Source organism: Acinonyx jubatus, chromosome C2, assembly GCF_027475565.1.
Source record: "Acinonyx jubatus isolate Ajub_Pintada_27869175 chromosome C2, VMU_Ajub_asm_v1.0, whole genome shotgun sequence".
Lineage (NCBI taxonomy): Eukaryota > Metazoa > Chordata > Mammalia > Carnivora > Felidae > Acinonyx > Acinonyx jubatus.
In genome coordinates, this window is record NC_069384.1 from 127,930,087 (window position 1) to 127,949,659 (window position 19,573).

Genomic DNA, 19,573 nt, shown 5'->3' on the forward strand with positions numbered 1-19,573 from the left:
TGGAAAAGCATGGCTGGACCATACCAACAACACTCTGGGTTAGTTTGAGCTTCTCTGTTACTCAGCATCAAGCTTCAGTAGTAATTTTAAGGATACATGTAATTAAGAGCATGGGCAAAGCCAGGAGAGGTCCAGGACATGGATGGTAGCTGCCCAGATCCTTTTGTCCTGCATCAGACATGTACTCTCTATCCCAGAGCAATAATAGGGCCTCCAAAGAGATTTGTGGATTACCTCACACAGCAAGGAGATTTTAGGTTATGAATCATCTCCATTTTATACCCAGATCATTATGTGACTGACATGAAATCCACCAAGGAGCCATGCCAATCCATAGACTCTAAATTAGTTTTCCATAAGCAATCCTAATCCAGGGTCATTCCTGCTTAAAGCATTCCATATGTGGATACTCTCCTCCTAGTCAATCTCAATTTATTTACCAGGAGACCAATTATCAGCATGTTTATCAGGAGATTACATCAGATCACTTGCTTTCTTTGTCTCCCAAAAGTGCCCTCCTGGTAGCAGGAGAGAAATACTTGTAGGCCAGCTGATTAATTTTCTCCTCCTCAGGACTGAAATCCAAGTGCTACCTCATGGACCACAATCTAACCCTACCACACCTTAGTTCTCTGATTCTCTATTAGGAGGCTTCTCTTGAGCAAACTGGAGGGCATGGAGCTAGTGAGGCACCTCTGAGCAGAGCCATCTCAAGGACCAGGTAATTGGGTCATGATGGTGGCAGTGATTTAGGGAATAGTGTGAAGAGGGAAAAAGTGCCACCTAAACAAAGAAATTAAATATTGGGGTCCATTTATTGAAGGCTCACTACTACAAGGTTAGAAGGGAGTATCACCTTGAGGCACCTGGGTGGCTCAGTCAGTTAAGCATCCGACTTCAGCTCAGGTCATGCTCTCACACCCTGTGAGTTCAAGCCCCGAGTCGGGCTCTGTGCTGACAGAGCCTGGAGCCTGTTTCAGATTCTGTGTCTCCCTCTCTCCCTGCCCCTCCCCTACTCATGCTCTGCCTCTCTCTGTCTCAAAAATAAATAAAAACAGGTAAAAAATGTTTTTAAATTAAAAAAAGAAGGGAGTATTACCTTGATTTTACTGATGTAGAGCTGAGGCTCAGAGAGGTTAACTAACTTGCCCAAGGTCACACAACAAGTGGGGGACAAAATCAAGATTTAAACACAAAATAGTTTGAGACCAAATTTCAACCTCAAAGTGCTCCCCATCCCCTTCTTCACCGTGCTTATGATGCTAGAGCTTGCAATCTGCAAACCACATTTTGGTTTTTCCAGCTGCTCATTGCTAGGCATTGCCACCAGGGACACTAGAGGAAGACTGCAAGGCTGATGGAGAGAGAAGGGATATGCTTTCTCCTGTTTACTTCCTGTTCCTAAAAGCGTCACACCAGAAATGCCTCTTCACCTCAACATTGGCAGGGTCCTCCTAGAGTAGCAGCTAAATCCAGTTTTTAGTTTCTCAGATGCTTGTAAAACCAGCCTCAGAAACCCCTGCAACAGCCAGCTCCTCCTCAAAGCTCTGAGTCCCAGACTCCAGGACCATTTTCTGAGTTTCCAAGTTTTAATAATTCTAACCTCTTCTATCTTTTCCCTCAAACCTAGGGGTGGTAGCTGCATCCTGCAATTGCTACCTCTCTGATATCTCTGTATTGTCTTTTTGCTCTTTTCAATTATGTAGTTAACAATCCTTTAAATTCCCTCAGCTCAAATACCTAGTATGATGTCTATCATCTACCATACATTCTTGCTCTCCACTGCCCATTCATGTCTTCCATTTGTCTCCATATGGCAAAGTGGGTAGGAGTGTCCCTCTCGCTTACACATATCCTGCTTATGTTAGCTTTAACTTTAGTGGGGATGTAAGGGTCCTAGGAAGGAAACTGAAGTTTATGTAACTAGTGCCCTCTACACCTTTTCAGTCAAGTCCAAGCCAATGAGTATGCTTAATTTGATATATATTATTTTTTACCCCTTTACTGAAGTATAATTTATGGAAAATGAACTGCATCCCTTCAAGAGGTACAATTTGCATTTTGAGACATGTATGCGTCTGGAAACCATTGACACTTCAAGATACAGAACATTTCCTTCCCCTACCCAAGTTTTCCCCATCTCCCTTTTCAGTCAGTCCCTCCCTCTACTCAGACAATCAACCAACCAATTTACTTCTGTTGCTATAAATTCATTTTCATTTTCTAGGAGTTTATATCAATGTAATCATATAATATGTAGTCTTTTTTCTCTGGCTTCTTTCACTCAATGTAATGATTTTGAGATTTATCCATGTTGTTGTATTTATCAGTCATTCAATTCTTTTTATTGCTGAAAAAAGCCGGTTGTATGAATGTACTATAGTTTGTTCATTCATTCAAATGTTGATTAACATTTGGGTAATTTCCAGTTTGGGGTTATCATGACTAAAGCCACTATGAATATTTATGTATAAATCTCTCTGTGGTAAATACCTAGGAGGGAAGATGTTACTTTTAAATTTAGGTGTAACATACAAAAAGTGCACAAATCATAAATATACATATTGATCATTGCTTATATTCATATGCACCTGTGCAACACCATCCAGATTAAGATTTAGAACATTTTTAATACTTAGAAGGTGCCCCTTCCTAGTCAGCAGACTCCTGCAGAGATCGTTACTATTCTTTTTTTTTTAATGATTAATAGAAGATTTATTTAAACAATAATACATAAAGTCATCATTGCCAGACTTAATTTGAAATGTTAAATGTTCAATCCAATTTTCTTTCCTGAATCAGTTTTTCTTTCCTATCTCTGTCAGTTTTGAAAATTAATACCAGAAGAAGAGGCCCAATTCCAAACAGAGCTCCTAAGAATAAGGTCTTGGGAGTAGGTCTGTAATTCGGATAGATATTTGCTGATCTTGCATAGGTCCCACGATTCAAGGCAGGATCTTCTATGAGCCCTCAGCGGCTGGGGTCATTGTATTGAAGCAGGTACTCCCGTTTAAGTCGGGTTCTTGTGGTCAAACTCTTGGCTTGCGCCTTCCATAGATATGTTGTATTCGGCTGGGTCGAGGGTGGAGGATAGGGTGGCCAGGCGCGATGGCTGGTACTTGGGGAACGACATCTTGGCAATCCAGCACACAAGTGCCGATCATCACTATTCTGACTTCTGTCTCCATTGATTAGTTTTGCTTGTTTTGGGACATCATATAAAGGGAATTATAAAGTGTATATGCATCCTTTTGTGTCTGGCTTCTCTTGCTCAACAACTTTCTATGAGATTCACTCATGGTGTTCTGCGGGATTGGAGTCCATTCTTTTTATTGTAGTGCCATTGCATTGTATAAATTGTGTACATTGCATTGTATAAATACACCACATTTACTTATCCATTCCCTTGTTGATGGACATAAGAGTTGTTCCCAGGTTTCTTTTCTTACAGCTACTATAGACATTCTTGCCCATGACTTTGGTGAACATATAATTGCATTTTTCTTGACCCAATAATGGAATTATGGGCCCACATAAAGGCCATGTTTAGCTTTTCACAGTGGTTTTATCTATTTACATACCTACCACCAATGTATGACAATTCCAATTACTTCATATCCTCATCAATACTTAGTATTGAAGGTCTTTTTAATTTTAGTCATTCTGGGAGATGTGCTGTGTGATCTCATTTTGGTTTTAATTTATATTTCCCTGATGAAAAATTATGTTGGGAACTTTTCATACACTTAATGGTTATTTGAATATACTCTTTGGTGAAGTATCTGTTCAAGGCTTTTTCCATTTTTAATTACATTGTCTTTTTATTATTGATTTGTAGGATTTTTTACATGTGCTGAATATAAACCTTTTGAAATATCTCCTTCTTGTCTGTGGCTTGCATTCTCACTTTTCAGTGTTTTTGATGAATATAATTTTTCTTATTTTAATGAAGTCTAATTTATCAACCATATCAACCATAGCTTTTATGATAATTGCTATTTGTATCTTTACAAAATCTTTGCCTAACCCAAGGTTATTTAATACTAATTTAAGATAATTTACTTATGTGAAATTTCAGGGTTTCAGGGGCCAGGGTTTACATTTTGTGTAATGAATTTTAAATTTTGTGCCCTAGTAGACAGTACTGACATTCATGAGAGAGTGAGGGGGAGTCTCACAAAATAAGGAATAAGGATAGAGACAGAGTTCAAAAGAGAAGGAAAGGTATGAAGGGAGAAGGGGATGAGTGAAAAGACATGATGGAAATAAACAGGAGGGAAAGAGAAAGAGGGTGAGGAAAACAAGGGACACCTCCCCAGCCTGAGCAAGGAGTGCTTTCAGGAATCTGAGGACTCAGGCCAGGAAGGGAAAAGCCAAGTAGGCAGACCAAAAGTCCCTCCTCCCGTCCTCCCAAGCCTTCCTTCCCTCTCTGTGCTCAGGCCAGCAAGCACTTACCCTTGAAAAGCATTTTTTTAAAGCACTGCATGCAGGGCACCTGGGTAGCTCAATCCATTAAGCATCCAACTCAATTTCGGCTCATGTCATGATCTCATGGTTTGTGAGTTCAAGCCCTGTATCAGGCTCTGCACTGACTACAGAGCCTGCTTGGGATTCTGTCTCTCTGTCTCTCTCTCTCTCTCTCTCAAAAAAAAAAATTTTTTTTTAAAACATTGGCTGATTTTATTATAAGAAATCTTTATTTCCCAAGAACAAGCTAAGACATCACTAATTAACATGTACCTGAAGACACATCTAGGTTATCACCAATATCTAGAAGTTAACCCTGACAAAATGTGTAGTACTTGTAAATGTGGGTTTTAGAGCCACATAAACCTAGGTGCCATTACTTACCCACTCCTGTCCTTGGGTAAGTTAATCAGCTTCTGTGAAGCTCAGTTTCTTCATGTATTAAATAAGTATTCATTCATCAAATAATTTGTTGAGTACCTGTTATGTGCCAGGGACTGTTTTAAGCACAGTGAGTTTATACATAAAGTGAAAAAGTTCTTTACTCTCATGAAGCTTTCCTTCTAACAGGGAAAGCAGACACTAAACAAAATGAAATAGTATAATGCCTCATATGTTATATAGTGATAAGTAGGGAGTAGTGAAAAGTGATAATATTCTGGGTGTATTTTGAAGGTAGAAGCAACATAATTTATTTCTGGACCCAGTGTGTAGTATAAAAGAGACATAAGGAATGTTAGGAAAAGTTAAGAAGGACACTAAGATTTGTGGCCTGAGCAATTGGAAGAATGGAGTTAACCATTACCCAAGATGGAGAAAATTGCAGGAGATACTGGATGAGCTCACTTTGGGGTACATTACATTTTAGATACTCTTAGACATCCAGAAGATCTCAAGTTGGCAGTTGTATGTACAAGTTCAGAGAAGAAGCGCAGATACATTTGGAAGTCATCAATGAATTAATAGTATTCAGAGTCATAAAACTGGATGAGATCATCCAAAGAGTGATTATGAAGAAAGAATATATAAATGTTGTTTCATTCATAGGGTTGTTGGTGGTAATGTGTGTGTCGTGTGTGTGTGTGTGTGTGTGTGTGTGGTGTATGTGTGTGTGTGTGGTTTAGTTGGATTAATGCTAAGAGTTTTATTTATTGAGTTTTTTGTGTATGCCAGATAATAAGAGCTTAGATCCCTTAACTGATTTAATTTTCTAGGAAACAGGTGATAGCGTTTTCTCCACTTTTAAGATTATTTTCTGAGAAAGTTTATATTTACCCAATGTCATAGGATTAGTAAGTGATAAAACCAAGATTTGAACCCAGAACCCATGTTCTTAACCTATATACTCTCTACCATGTTCTTAACCTATATACTCTATATAAAAATTTAATGTCTGTTGGTCTGTTGGTCATTCTAATACATGATAAGCACTTAATTAAATGCCTCTCCCCACCACTATATACCAGCTTGTACCTTGGACGATAACTGGTTTGACCATGGCTTTGAGATCCTCATTTTCAAATGTGCATATTAATAATCATAATGACTCCTCTACCCAACTAATAGAGCCATTATGAAGGCCAAATGAGGTAATGTCTAAAAATGTGGATCACAGATGGCTCCATACTTGTTAGAGCGCATTATCACTATCACTTCAAAAGAAGCCTGAGTTTTGTGATTATGATAGAATCAGATCAATGAGTTCTGCTCATGAAATATGCACTCCAACTACACAGAAGTATTGTACTTTAGAGAAATGTTATTCTTTGTCTGAGATGTTTGACCTTGACTTGGGACTAATATTTCAACATCTGACTGCTCATAAACTGGAACATAAACTGAAATACTTACTTGCAGAAATAAAAATAGAAAATTCCCATGATGGCAAGAATTTTTTTAAATCAAGGCTTTGGATTTTTTTTTCAGTTATACTACTGGAATTTCTCAACATTCAATTATCTTTGTAAGTTTAATGGACTAACATGAAAGCCTATTAGTTGGGTGAGAAGTATTTGTATCGCTCATTAGAAAATGTTTAGGAAACATTAGAAAATGTTTCTATACATATTCTCATAGCTGGAGGAAATTTGACCCAGTACTCAAAATCCCCAGTCTGTGCTTTTTAAGGAGTAAATAAACAGATGGACAAAGTTCTGACACACTGGCAAAACCTTTACATAATAGGCTTTTCAAATGCTCAGCCTAAATAGTTTTCTTCTCTTCATAGCATCTGCCCATAGATATGACAGAGTGTAAGACTCAAACAGGGAACCTCTCTGGTTATGGGTTACTTTCGTGACCACCAATCAGCAGAGTTTTGTCAGAAACTCCAGAAACTTTTCAGTCAAAACAATACAAGATAGAAAAAACAGAGCTACAATCAACTAAAATCTACTGACCTCTGATTATACACTGATCTTTGTACCCTATATTCTAAAGAGATTTAAAATTAAATAAATAAAAGTTTGCCCCCTCCTCTAGCAGCCACAATCTATGATCAAAACCACACATAGATGAAAAGCAATTTTAAATAATTATAAACAACATTTGAACAAAAATTAACAATATAAGAATGACCATGATTTTTAATATGTGAAGGGGACTCAAAACGAGGAAAAAGTATTAATGGAATGAGTCATCATGAAAGAGTTCATGGAGGTTGACTAGAGGTAGCTGTATCCATTTGAAACATTTTATTTCCTACCAGATAATTTATTATTTTCTTCAGTCATAGATATTGGATGATCTTTAATAGTATTTAACTGCTCTGTGACTCAGTTTCCTCATACAGCAAACAGAAAAACCATGCTCTTCATCTCTTATATAATTCCCAGTGATATTTGGAAAACACCAAGAAGTATCTCATTTTCTTATTGCAGGTATATTTGAGATAAAATGCAGATAAATTATATTATATGTCAAGGAAACTTATATCTATGATAATTAAAAGTTGACACAGTAAGCCAACTTATCTCTGCAGCCTAAACTTAAGGTAGATAAAAATAAAAATCTTATGACAAGGTAGATTCACACAGAATTGTGAATGAAGCTTACAGGTTTTTAAACATTTCAGTCAGCATTTTTAATGACCAGGAGTGGGATGTTGAGAAATAAATCAGTAAGGCGCTTTTGGCAAATGAATAAGTGTTTTTTGTCTTTCGTGGGGGATTTTTGAGAATTAAGTTTTTGAAAAATCAGGTCAAAATTAATTAACTCTATTGCCACCGAGAGCATCTGAACAATTTATTTTCCCTGTGTTAATTGGACACCAGAGATTTCTTTAGTCAATTCCTAAATAAAAGATGTACAAGGAATTCTTCCATCTAATTCAAACTCTGAGAACAGGCCCAGGAAATCTTTGTTAAATAAGTGAATCAGTAAATCAATCAATCATTAAAAATAGACATTTATATACTGAAAATGATCCTGCTCTTTTGGGATGGAATGGTCTGTAATTATTACTATATTTGTCAAGCATTTTTCTGCTCTAAAGTTGAAGTTACAGGATTCTAGAATTCACTTTGAGGTAGTTACCTGGGTGCCAAGTTATCAAACAGAACTATGTAAAGTAAGCAAGCTCAAGACCTATCAATATTCTTTGTTCTACCCATAAACTAAAAACTATAGAAATTCCTGACAAGAAACAGGAATTTACCATGGGTTTTAACAAGTTGTTCCAGCTAAAACAGAACGAGACAAGAAGTTTGTGCTAGAGGCAGCTGAGAAGCAAGCAGAACTGATAGACCCCTTGGAATAGGGCTCACCACTAAAGTCCCCTCAAAGAGGTTCGTATTCACAGGTGAGTAGATAAATAGAACCACACCTAATAACCTGCTGGTGAGTATAGTTCCGACACAATGGAAAGAAATGGACTTGAGATGAAGAAACTACTTCCAGGAGTCACTTCCACCTGTAGCTCAAGGCAGAGGAAAGAAGATACTATGCTACCTGGCTGAGGCTCAAGATAGTTCTGTGTGGGGAGGAAGGCCTATTGTAACAGGCTTCACAGACCAGTGCAACTTCTTCGAGGAGGCCAGGGCCAGAGAATGCAGGTCTAGGGTCTAAACCCAAGGCAGGTTCCTACTAAAGTTTGTTAAGGGAATTAAAATCTGCCCCCGACATAGTGGTAGCCTATGGGGGAAGCCCTGGGTAGACACCAATACCCAAAAGCTTACTTGAGAGCCCTTCTCAGCACCCTCAGATAAAGTTCAAACTCAGCATAACAAACACAAAAACCTCATGATCATTTCCTGAAAAACAGGTCTTTCACCTTTTATTGCTCCCTAACTCAGCAAGTGCATGCCCATCTCTACAGTCTTCTAATTCAGAAAGCTAGGCCTCCCTCTCTCCCACCCTCCACATCCAAGTCTTCTTAAACATGGCCACTCCTCTCCATGTCCTCCATGATGTAGTTCAAGCCACTATCATTTTTATGTGTGTGCATTTATAAGTAGCCTTCTAAAGAATATCCCCTGAACCACTTTTGTCCCCTATAATCCATTCTGTACCCACAGCCAGAATGGGCATCTTTTCAAAATGCAAATCTGATCATGTCATACCACTTAGTCAAAACCCTCTAAAGGCTTCTCATTACTTTGGGGATAAAGAGGGAAACTCTTCAGGGCTCCTGGGTGGCTCAGTCAGTTAATTGTCTGACTCTTGATTTCAGCTCAGGTCATGATCTCACAGTTCATGGGATCAAGCCCCACATTGGGCTCTGCATTGACAGCATGAAGCCTGCTTGGGATTCTCTTTCTCCCTCTCTCTCTGCCCCTCCCCTGTTTGCACGCTCTCTCTCTCAGAATAAACTTTAAAAAATCTATTCAGGGCATCTGGGTGTCTCAGTCAGTTCAATGTCCAACTTCATCTCAGGTCATGATCTCACAGCTCGTGGGTTGGAGCCCCATGTCAGGCTCTGTGCTGAGAGCTCACAGCCTGAAGCCTGCTTCGGATTCTGTGTCTCCCTCTCTCTCTCTGCCCCTCCTCCACTCACACTCTGTCTCTTTCTCTCAAAAATAAACAAACATTAAACAAATTTTTTTTAATCTGTTTAAAAAAAGAGGGAAACTCTTCAACACAGTCTATAAAGCCTGCAATGCTCTGGCTTCTGCCCACTTCTCCAGCCTTTTCTAGTTACACATTGTTCCTCAACAATTGAGCCACTGCTTCCTTCTCTCAAGCCTTTCACACTCACTAAATTCCATCTTACCAAAAGGCCTTTCCATCTTGGAATTCCATCTCATCCTTTCAGGCTTCAGCTCAAATGGCTTCTCCCCAAGAAAGCTTTCCTGACTTCCCTGGCCAGGTTAAGGCTCCCTTGTCTAGGTTCTCATTATATCAGGAGTCCTTCTCATGTAACTCTTCTCATGCCTACAATTTTACATTGACTCACACAATTTGTATTATTACTACTAGTATTCTCCCTAGACTCCAAATGCCCAGAGTATCCAGTGAGAGACTGTTTTTGTCACCACTGGACCTCAAGCTCCCAGCAAATAGCAAATAGGCCACGTATTGCTTAAAACCTAAATGAATGAATGGCACATAAATGGAAGCCAAAAAGACCCAGAGACCATCTGAGTATCTATCTTCCTGTTTCTGGTCTCCTTTATGTGTGACCAAGAATAATTCTAAAACAAAGCGTATTTTGTTACAACTTGCTCCCCTAGCCCAAAACCCCTTGATGAATGAAGATTTGACTGTAGGAGGGTGAGGTCCTTGTTATAATTCCATCAAGAGACAAGGCTTTGGTCACTGCCAAGCTAGCATCTTTAAATCTTGTTGATAAAATAAAGAATTTTGCACCCCAATGTTTATAGCAGCACTATTGACAATAGCCAAAGTATGGAAAGAGCCCAAATGTCTATCAAAAGTTGAATGGATAAAGAAGATGTGATGTATTCACACACACACACACACACACACACACACACACACGCATGCACACACAGTGGAGTATTACTCAGCAATCAAAAAGAATGAAATCTTGCCAGGGTGCCTGGGCGGCTCAGTCAGTTGAGTGTCTGACTTTGCCTCAGGTCATTACCTCAGGGTTTGTGGGTTCGAATCCCACATCAGGCTCTGTGATGACACCTTAGAGCCTAGGGCCTGCTTCAGATTCTGTGTCTTCCCCTCTCTCTCTGCCCATCCCCCACTCACGGTGTGTGTCTCAAAAATGAATAAACGCTAATAAAATGTTTTTAATAAAAAAATGAATGCAATCTTGCCATTTGCAACAATGTGGATGGAACTAGAATGTATTATGCTAAGCAAAATTAGTTAGAGAAAGATAAATATATGACTTCACTCATGGAATTTAAGATACAAAACAGATGAACATAAGGGAAGGGAAGCAAAAATAACATAAAAACAGGAAGGGATACAAAACATGAGAGACTCTTAAATACAGAGAACAAACTGAGGGTTGCTGGAGGGGTTGTGGCTGGCAGATGGGCTAAATAGGCAAAGGGCATTAAGGAAGACACTTGTTTGGATGAGCACTGTGTGTTATACATAAGGGATGAATCACTGGATTCTACTCCTGCAATCATTATTGCACTATATGATAACTAACTTGGATGTAAATTAAAAAAAAAAAGAAAAGAATTTTTTTTTACCTGTAATGTAAGTGCAACTTTAATGAAGGTCATTTTTGAAATGTGTAGAGTATAAAAATTGTTAAACCTAGGACAATGGAAAAATACTTTCATAATAATGTTTATCAAGGTTCTTTTTTTTTAAGTTTATTTATTTTTGAGAAAGAGAGCACTAGTTGGGGAGGGGCAGAGAGAGGGAGACAGAGGATCCAAAGTGGGCTCTGCACACTCACAAACCATGATACCATGACCTGAGCCAAACTGGATGCTTAACCAATTGAGGCAAACAGGTGCCCCTATTCATCAAGGTTCTGATTCAAGATGGTGACTTAGCCAGATCCTAAACTCACCTCTTCTCATTGACACCCCAAATTTACAGCTATCTACAGAAAAAAATTCCTCCAAAAGAAACCCTCTAGAAACTGTGAATAACCCTTTCATATTGAGCAAATGAGATGAAAACCACATTGAAGCAGGTAGAAGCCGAGACACAATCGCCATAAACCCTGCCCCCACAACCCAAAGGGAACTCAAAACCTGAAGAGGAAAGGGTTTGTACCCCACATCAGGTTCCCCAACTTTAAAATTTTTTTTTTATTTTTACATTTATTTATTTTTTGAGAGATAGAGAGGGAGGGAGACACAGAATCGGAAGCAGGCTCCAGGCTTCAAGCTGTCAGCACAGAGCCCAATGCAGGGCTCGAACCCACAAGAACTATGAGATCATGACCTGGGCCAAAGTCAGACGCTTAACTGACTGAGCCACCCAGGTGCCCCCAGGTACCCCAACTTTTAAGACTGACACCTGAAAGATGAGCCTCCAAACATCTGGCTTTGAAGACCAACAAGGCTTGTATCCTTAAGACCCACAGGACTGTGGTGAACTGAGGAATGTCTCTTACAGAGCCCACATGCAGACTCACCCACCCCAAGGCCCCACACAGAAGCAGCCCTTTGAAAAGTGCCCAGACTTTATGTGAAAGATTCATTTCCTAACTTTAAAGCACTGGGCAGGGGCCTGATAGGATACTCTCCAAGATCAGAGGCCAGTGGGCACTATTTTCATGTTCTCCCTCTGCCTTGCTAAAGCTAACAGGCACCATCTTTTTTTATACCTTTCCTTCAGGGGCCACCTTTATGCTCCATCTGGTGGACCGATACCATATGTCCTCTTCCTCTGCCTTGGTAAAGCCAAGGGTCATCAGCTTTTTTTAAAAATTTCCTTTTCCCCTTTTTCTTTTTTTTTCCTTTCCTCCCCACCCCCAATTTTTTAGGTAGATGCCATCTTTGCACTCTCCTTCTGCCACACTTCAGAGTGCCAGTATCTTCCAGATATACACAACTGGGTCCCTGGGGTTTACATCTGGTGACCCAGCTTTTGCAGCTGCCACACAGGGGCTATCCCTTGATTGCCTGGCTCTGGAGGACAGGGGGCTTACATTTCTGGGCCCCATGGGGCTTATACTCATGGGTCACACAGAATTGTAACCAATGAGGAAGGCACTCATAAACAGCTACCCGCCCAGGGCTGAGTAAGAGACAACAGACTAAGGAGCTCAATTTTTCTGTGAAAGAAGCCAATTGGCTCATCATCATAGCTGCAGCATGAAGGGCAGCTTTTAATTAAACATACATCTAAGGGCTGAGTCTAAACTTTTCCTGAGATCTCTGAGGTCTCAGGTCACTTATAAAGCTAGTAGGAAGGTTAAAAGACAAAAGTACTAAAAATAACTATGATTACAATAATTAGTTAAGGGATACACAAGATAAAAATGTATAAAATGTGCCATCAAAAACAAAGCATGGTGGAGGAAGTAAAAATGTTGAGCTTTAGAATGGATCAAACTTAAGTTGTTATCAACCGAAGATAGACTGTCTATAAATAAGTTGCTATATATGAGCCACTTGGTAACCACAAAGCAAAAACCTACAGTAAATACACAAAAGTTAAAGAGAAAGAAATAAAAGCATAACACTAAAGAAAATCATCAAACTATAAAAGGAGTAAGAAAAAAAAGAAAGGCACAGAGAGAAACTACAAAAATAGCTAGAAAACAATTAACAAAATGGCAGTAAGCATACACCTATCAATAACTACTTTAATGTAAATGGACTCCATTCTCCAATCTAAAGACATAAAGTGGCTGAAATGATTTTTAAAAAAGACCCATCTATATGCTGCCTATAAGAGACTCACTTCAGATGTAAGGACACACAGACTGAACGTGAAGTGATGGAGAAAGATATTACATGCAAAAGGAAACCAAAACAAAAGCTGGGGTAGCTATAATTACAGCAGACAAATAGATTTTGAAACAAAGAGTGTAATAAGGAGACAAAGAAGGGTATCACATAATGGTAAAGGAGTCAATCCAACATTTGTACATATTTGTGCACCACCCATTAGAAACACCTAAATGCACAAAGGAAATATTAATAGAACTAAAGGGAGAAATAGCAATACAGTAGTAAGGGGCTTTAATACCCCATGCACATGAATGGATAGATCATACTGACAAAAGTCAATCAGAAATCATCAGCTTTTTTTTTTAATGTTTTTTTCTTTATTTTTGAGAGAGTGCAAGCAGGGGAGAGGCAGAGAGAAGGAGACAGAGGATCCAAAGCAGGCTCTGTGCTGACAGAAGAGAGCCAGTTCTGGGCTCAAATTCATGAACTGTGAGATCCATGACCTGAGCTGAAGTCCAATGCTCAACCAACTGAGCCATCCAGGTGCCATGAAAACATCAGCCTTAAATGACACATTAGACCAGATGGACTTAACAAATATATACAGAACATTCCATCCAAAAACAGCAGAATGCACATTCTTCTCAAGTCCACATGGAACATTATCCAGAACAGATCCTATGTTAGGCCACAAAATAAATCTTAACAAATTTAAAAAGACTCACTTCAAGCATCTTTTCTGACAGCATGGGTATGAAACTAGAAAACAATTTCCAGAAGAAAACAGGAAAATTCACAAATATGTGTGGACTAAACAACGTGCTATTATCAAACAACCAGTGGGTCAATGAAGAAATCAAAAGTGAAAGCAAAGAATACCTTGAGACAAACAAGAAGGGAAATACAACATGCTAGACTTATGGGACACAGAAAAAGCAGTTCTAGGAGGAAAGTTCATAGTGATCTGATATACCTCAAGAAACAAGAAAAATCTCAAACAACCTAACTTTACACCTAAAATAACTAGAAAAAGAACAATGCCCAAAGTTAGTAGAAGGCAGGAAATAACAAAGACCAGGGCAGAAATAAATTAAATATATACTAAAAGGACAATAGAAAAGATCAATAAAATCAAGACCTGGTTTTTTGAAAAGATAAATTTACAAACCTTTAGCTAGACTCACCAAGAAATAGAGCTGAAATAAACAAAATCAGAAATTAAAGGGGAATTTCCAACTGATGCCACAGCAATACAAAGGATCATGAGAGACTACTACAAACATTTATATGCCAACAAATTGGACAATCTAGAAGAAATGGGTAAATTCCTAGAGATATACAACCTTCCAAGACTGAACCACGATAAACAGAAAAGCAGAATAGACCAAACTAGTAAGGAGATGGTATCAGTAATTTAAAAATTCCCTACAAACCAAAGTCCAGAACCAGACAGCTTCACTGGTAAATTCTATCAAACATTCAAAGAATAATGAACACCAATCCTTTTCAAATTCTTTCAAAAAAGAGGAGAGAAAACTTCCAAACTCATTTTATGAGGCATTACCTTGACATCAAAACGAGACAAAGACACCACAAGAAAGGTAAATTACAGGCCAGTATCTCTGGTGAGTACAGATGCAAAAATCTTCAAAAAAATATTAGCCAACTGAATTCAAGAAAACTTTAAAAGGATCATATGTCATAATCAAGTGGGATTTATTTCAGAGATGCAAGGATGGTTCAACATCCACAAATCAATCAATGTGATACACATAATAAACAACATGAAAGATAAAAAATTATATAATCATCTCCATATAAGCAGAAAAAGCATCTGACAAAATTCAACATTCATTCTTTATAAAATATATCCATAAAGTGAGTATAAAGGGAACATACCTCAACATAATAAAGACCATATATGAAAGGCTCACAGCTAACATCTACTCAAAAGCTGGAAGTTTTACCTCTAAGATCAGAAACAAGATAAGTATGTCCATTCTTGTCAGTTTTATTCAACATAGTACTGGAAGTCCTAGCAAGAAAAGGAAATAAAAGGCATCCAAATTGGAAAAGAAGTAAAAGTGTTACTATCTGCATATGACATGATACTATATATATAAAACCCTAAAGAATCCACCAAAAAACTAGTAGAACTAATAAATGAATTCAGTAAAGCTGCAAGATACAAATAAATATACAGAAATTTGATCTGTATATTTATCTCAGATCTCATGACAGTGAGATCAAGCCCCACGTTAGGCTTCACACTGAGTGTGGAGCCTACTTAGGATTCTCTCTCTCCCTCTCTCTCTGCCCCTTTCTCACTCATGCACATGTTCTCTCTTACTCAAAATAAATAAACATTTTTTTTAAAACAGCATGGGGAAAAGTGGATGGCTACATGCAAAAGAATGAAACTAGATCACTGTCTTACACCATTCACAAAAATTAATTCAAAGCAGATTAATTACTTGAATATAAGACCCAAAATCAAAAAGTTCCCAGAGGGGTGCCTGGGTGGCTCAGTAGGTTAAGTGTCCAACTTCAACTCAGGTCATGATCTCACAGTTCTTGGGTTCGAGCCCCACGTCGGGCTCTGTGCTGACAGCTCAGGAGCCTGGACCCTGCTTAGATTCTGTGTCTCTCTCTCTCTCTGCCCCTCCTCTGCTCACACTCTGTCTCTCTCTCAAAAATAAACATTAAAAAAAAATTTTTTTAACAAAAAGCTCCCAGAAAAAAATATGTGGTAAGCTCCTTGACATTGTTATTGGTGATGTTTTTTTTTTTATTTCACACCAGAAGCATAGGCAACAAAAACAAAAATAAACAAGTGGGACTTCATGAAACTGAAAACTTTCTGCACAGCAAAGGAAATCATCAACAAACTGAAAAGGCAATCTACTGAATGAGAGATTATATTTGTGAATCACATATCTGAATAGGGGTTAATAAAATATATAAAAATATTTTTTAAAAACTCATACAACTCAATAGCAAAAAAACAATTTGATTAAAAAACAGGCAGAGGATCTGAATAGACACTTTTCCAGAGAAGACATACATATGGCTAAGAGGTACATGAAGACATGCTCAACATCACTAATAATCTGGGAAATGCAAATCAAAACCACAACAAGATATCACCTTAAACCTGTTAGAATGGCTAGTATCAAAAAGACAAGAAATGACAGTGTCAGAGAATATGTGGAGAAAAGGGAACTCTTGTGCACTGTATTTAGAAATGTAAATTGGTGGGGCACCTGGGTGGCTCAGTCAGTTAAGTGTCTGACTTTGGTTCAGGTCATAATCTCACAATTTGTAAGTTCAAGCCCCGTATTGGGCTCTATGCTGATAGCTCAGACCCTAAGCCTGCTTTGGTTTCTGTGTTTCCCTGTCTCTCTGCCCCTCTCCCACTCATGCTCTGTCTCTCTCTCTCTCTCAATCTCTCTGTCTCTCAAAAATGAATAAACATGTAAAAATTAAAAAAAAAGAAATGTAAATTGGTGCAGCCACTATGGAAAACAGCATGGATGTTCCTCAAAAAGTTAAAAATAGAACTGCTCAACTATCCAGCAATTGTACTACTAGGTATTTACCCAAAGAATACAAAAACACTAATTTAAAGGGATTCATGCAGCACAATATTTATAGCAGCATTATCTACAATAGTAGATAGAATTTAGAATCACGATAATAAGAATACTAGCTTGGGTCGAAAATAGATTAGAATCTCTTTCTGAGGAGATAAAAGAAGTAAAAGCTAGTCAGGATGAAACAAAAAATGCTATAACTGAACTGCAATCTCAAATGGATGACATGGCGGCAAGGAGGGATGAGGCAGAGCAGCAAATCAGCAGTATACAGGATTAATTTATGGAGAATAATGAAGCAAAAAGAAAAAAAGAAAAAAAGAGGGATATTAAGGCAAAAGAGCACAATTTAAGAATTAGAAAAATCAGTGACTCATTAAAAATAACAACATCAGAATCATAGGGGGTCCCAGAAGATGAAGAGAGAGAAATAGGGGTAGAAGGGTTATGTGAGCAAATCATAGTGGAAAACTTTCCTAACCTGGGAAAAGACACAGACATCAAAATCTAGGAAGCACAGAGGACTCCCATTAGATTCAACAAAATCAACCATCAACAAGGCATATCACAAAATACTCAGGCAATGAGAGAATCATGAAAGCAGCAAAAGAACAAAAGTCCTTACGCTACAAGGGAAGACAGATCAGGTTTGCATCAGACCTATCCACAGAAACATGGCAGGCTGGAAAGGAGTGGCAGGATATATTCAATGTGCTGAATCGGAAAAATATGCAGCCAAGAATTCTTTATCCACCAAGGCTATCATTCAAAATAGAAGGAGAGATTAAGAGTTTCCCAGACAAAAAGATATTTGCAAATGACATATAGGACAAAGGGCTAGTATCCAAAATCTATAAAGAGCTCACCAAACTCCACACCTGAAAAACAAATAATTCAGTGAAGAAATGGGCACAAAACATGAATAGACACTTCTCTAAAGAAGACATCCGGATGGCCAACAGGCACATAAAAAGAGGCTCAACGTCACTCCTCATCAGGGAAATACAAATCAAAACCACACTCAGATATCACCTCACGCCAGTCAGAGTGGCCAAAATGAACAAATCAGGAGACTATAGATGCTGGCGACGATGTGGAGAAACGGGAACCCTCTTGCCCTGTTGGTGGGAATGCAAACTGGTGCAGCCACTCTGGAAAACAGTGTGGAGGTTCCTCAAAAAATTAAAAATAGACCTACCCTATGACCCAGCAGTAGCACTGCTAGGAATTTATCCAAGGGATACAGGAGTACTGATGCATAGGGGCACTTGTACCCCAATGTTTATAGCAGCACTCTCAACAATAGCCAAATTATGGAAAGAGCCTAAATTTCCATCAACTGATGAATGGATAAAGAAATTGTGGTTTATATACACAATGGAGTACTACACAGCAATAAGAAAGAATGAAATATGGCCCTTTGTAGCAACGTGGATGGAACTGGAGAGTGTTATGCTAAGTGAAATAAGCCATACAGAGAAAGACAGATACCATATGGTTTCACTCTTATGTGGATCCTGAGAAACTTAACAGGAACCCATGGGGGAGGGGAAGGAAAAAAAAAAAGAGGTTAGAGTGGGAGAGAGCCAAAGCATAAGAGACTCTTAAAAACTGAGAACAAACTGAGGGCTGATGGGGGGTGGGAGGGAGGGGAGGGTGGGTGATAGGTATTGAGGAGGGCACCTTTTGGGATGAGCACTGGGTATTGTATAGAAATCAAATTGACAATAAATTTCATGTATTAAAAAAAAAAAGTTTCCCAGACCAAAAAAAAAAAAAAAAAATTAAAGGAGTTTGTGACCACTAAACTAGCCCTGCATGAAATTTTAAGGGGAACTCTCTGAGGGGAGAAAAGATGGAAAAAAAAAAAAGACCAAAAGCAACAAAGACTAGCAATGATGCCACCAGAAAATCCAATTCTACAATAAATTCTTATCTTTTGGTACTCACTCTAAACATCAATGGACTAAATGGTCCAATCAAAAGACATAGGGTAACAGAATGGATAAGAAAACAAGATCCATCTATATGCTGTTATAAGAGACCCACTTTAGACCTAAAGACACCTTCAGATTGAAAATAAGGGGATGGAGAATCATCTATCATGCTAATCATTGAGAAAAGAAAGCTGGAGTAGCCATACTTATATCAGATAATCTAGACATTAAAATAAAGACAAGAGATGAAGAAGGGCATTATATCATAATTAAGGGGTCTATCCACCAAGAAGACCTAACAATTGTAAACATTTACACTCTAAATGTGAAAGCACCCAAATATATAAATCAATTAATCACAAACAAAGAAACTCATTGATAATAACACCATAATAGTAGGGGACTTCAACACCCCATTTACAACAGTGGACAATCATCTAAACAGAAAATCAACAAGGTAACAGTGGCTTTGAATGACACAATGGAGCAGTGGCTTTGAATGACACGATGGAGCAGATGGACTTAACAGGTATATTCAGAACATTTCATCCTAAAGCAGCAGAATATGCATTCTTCTCCAGTGCACATGGAACGTTCTCCAGAATATCACATACTGGGACACAAATCAGACCTCAACAAGTACAAAAAGATGGAGATCTTACAGTGCATATTTTCAGACCACAACGCTATGAAACTTGAAATTAACCACAAGAAAAAATTTGGAGAGGTAAATACTTGGAGACTAAAGAACACCTACTAAAGAATGAATGGCCTAACCCAGAAGTTAAAAAGG

The 19,573-nt window shown here is 38.4% G+C and overlaps 1 pseudogene; it reads right to left on the reverse strand.

Annotated features, from left to right (window-relative positions):
- Positions 1–2,754: 2,754 nt before the first annotated feature.
- LOC128315393 (NADH dehydrogenase [ubiquinone] 1 beta subcomplex subunit 4-like) lies at positions 2,755–7,523 on the reverse strand (annotated as a pseudogene).
- Positions 7,524–19,573: the final 12,050 nt, after the last annotated feature.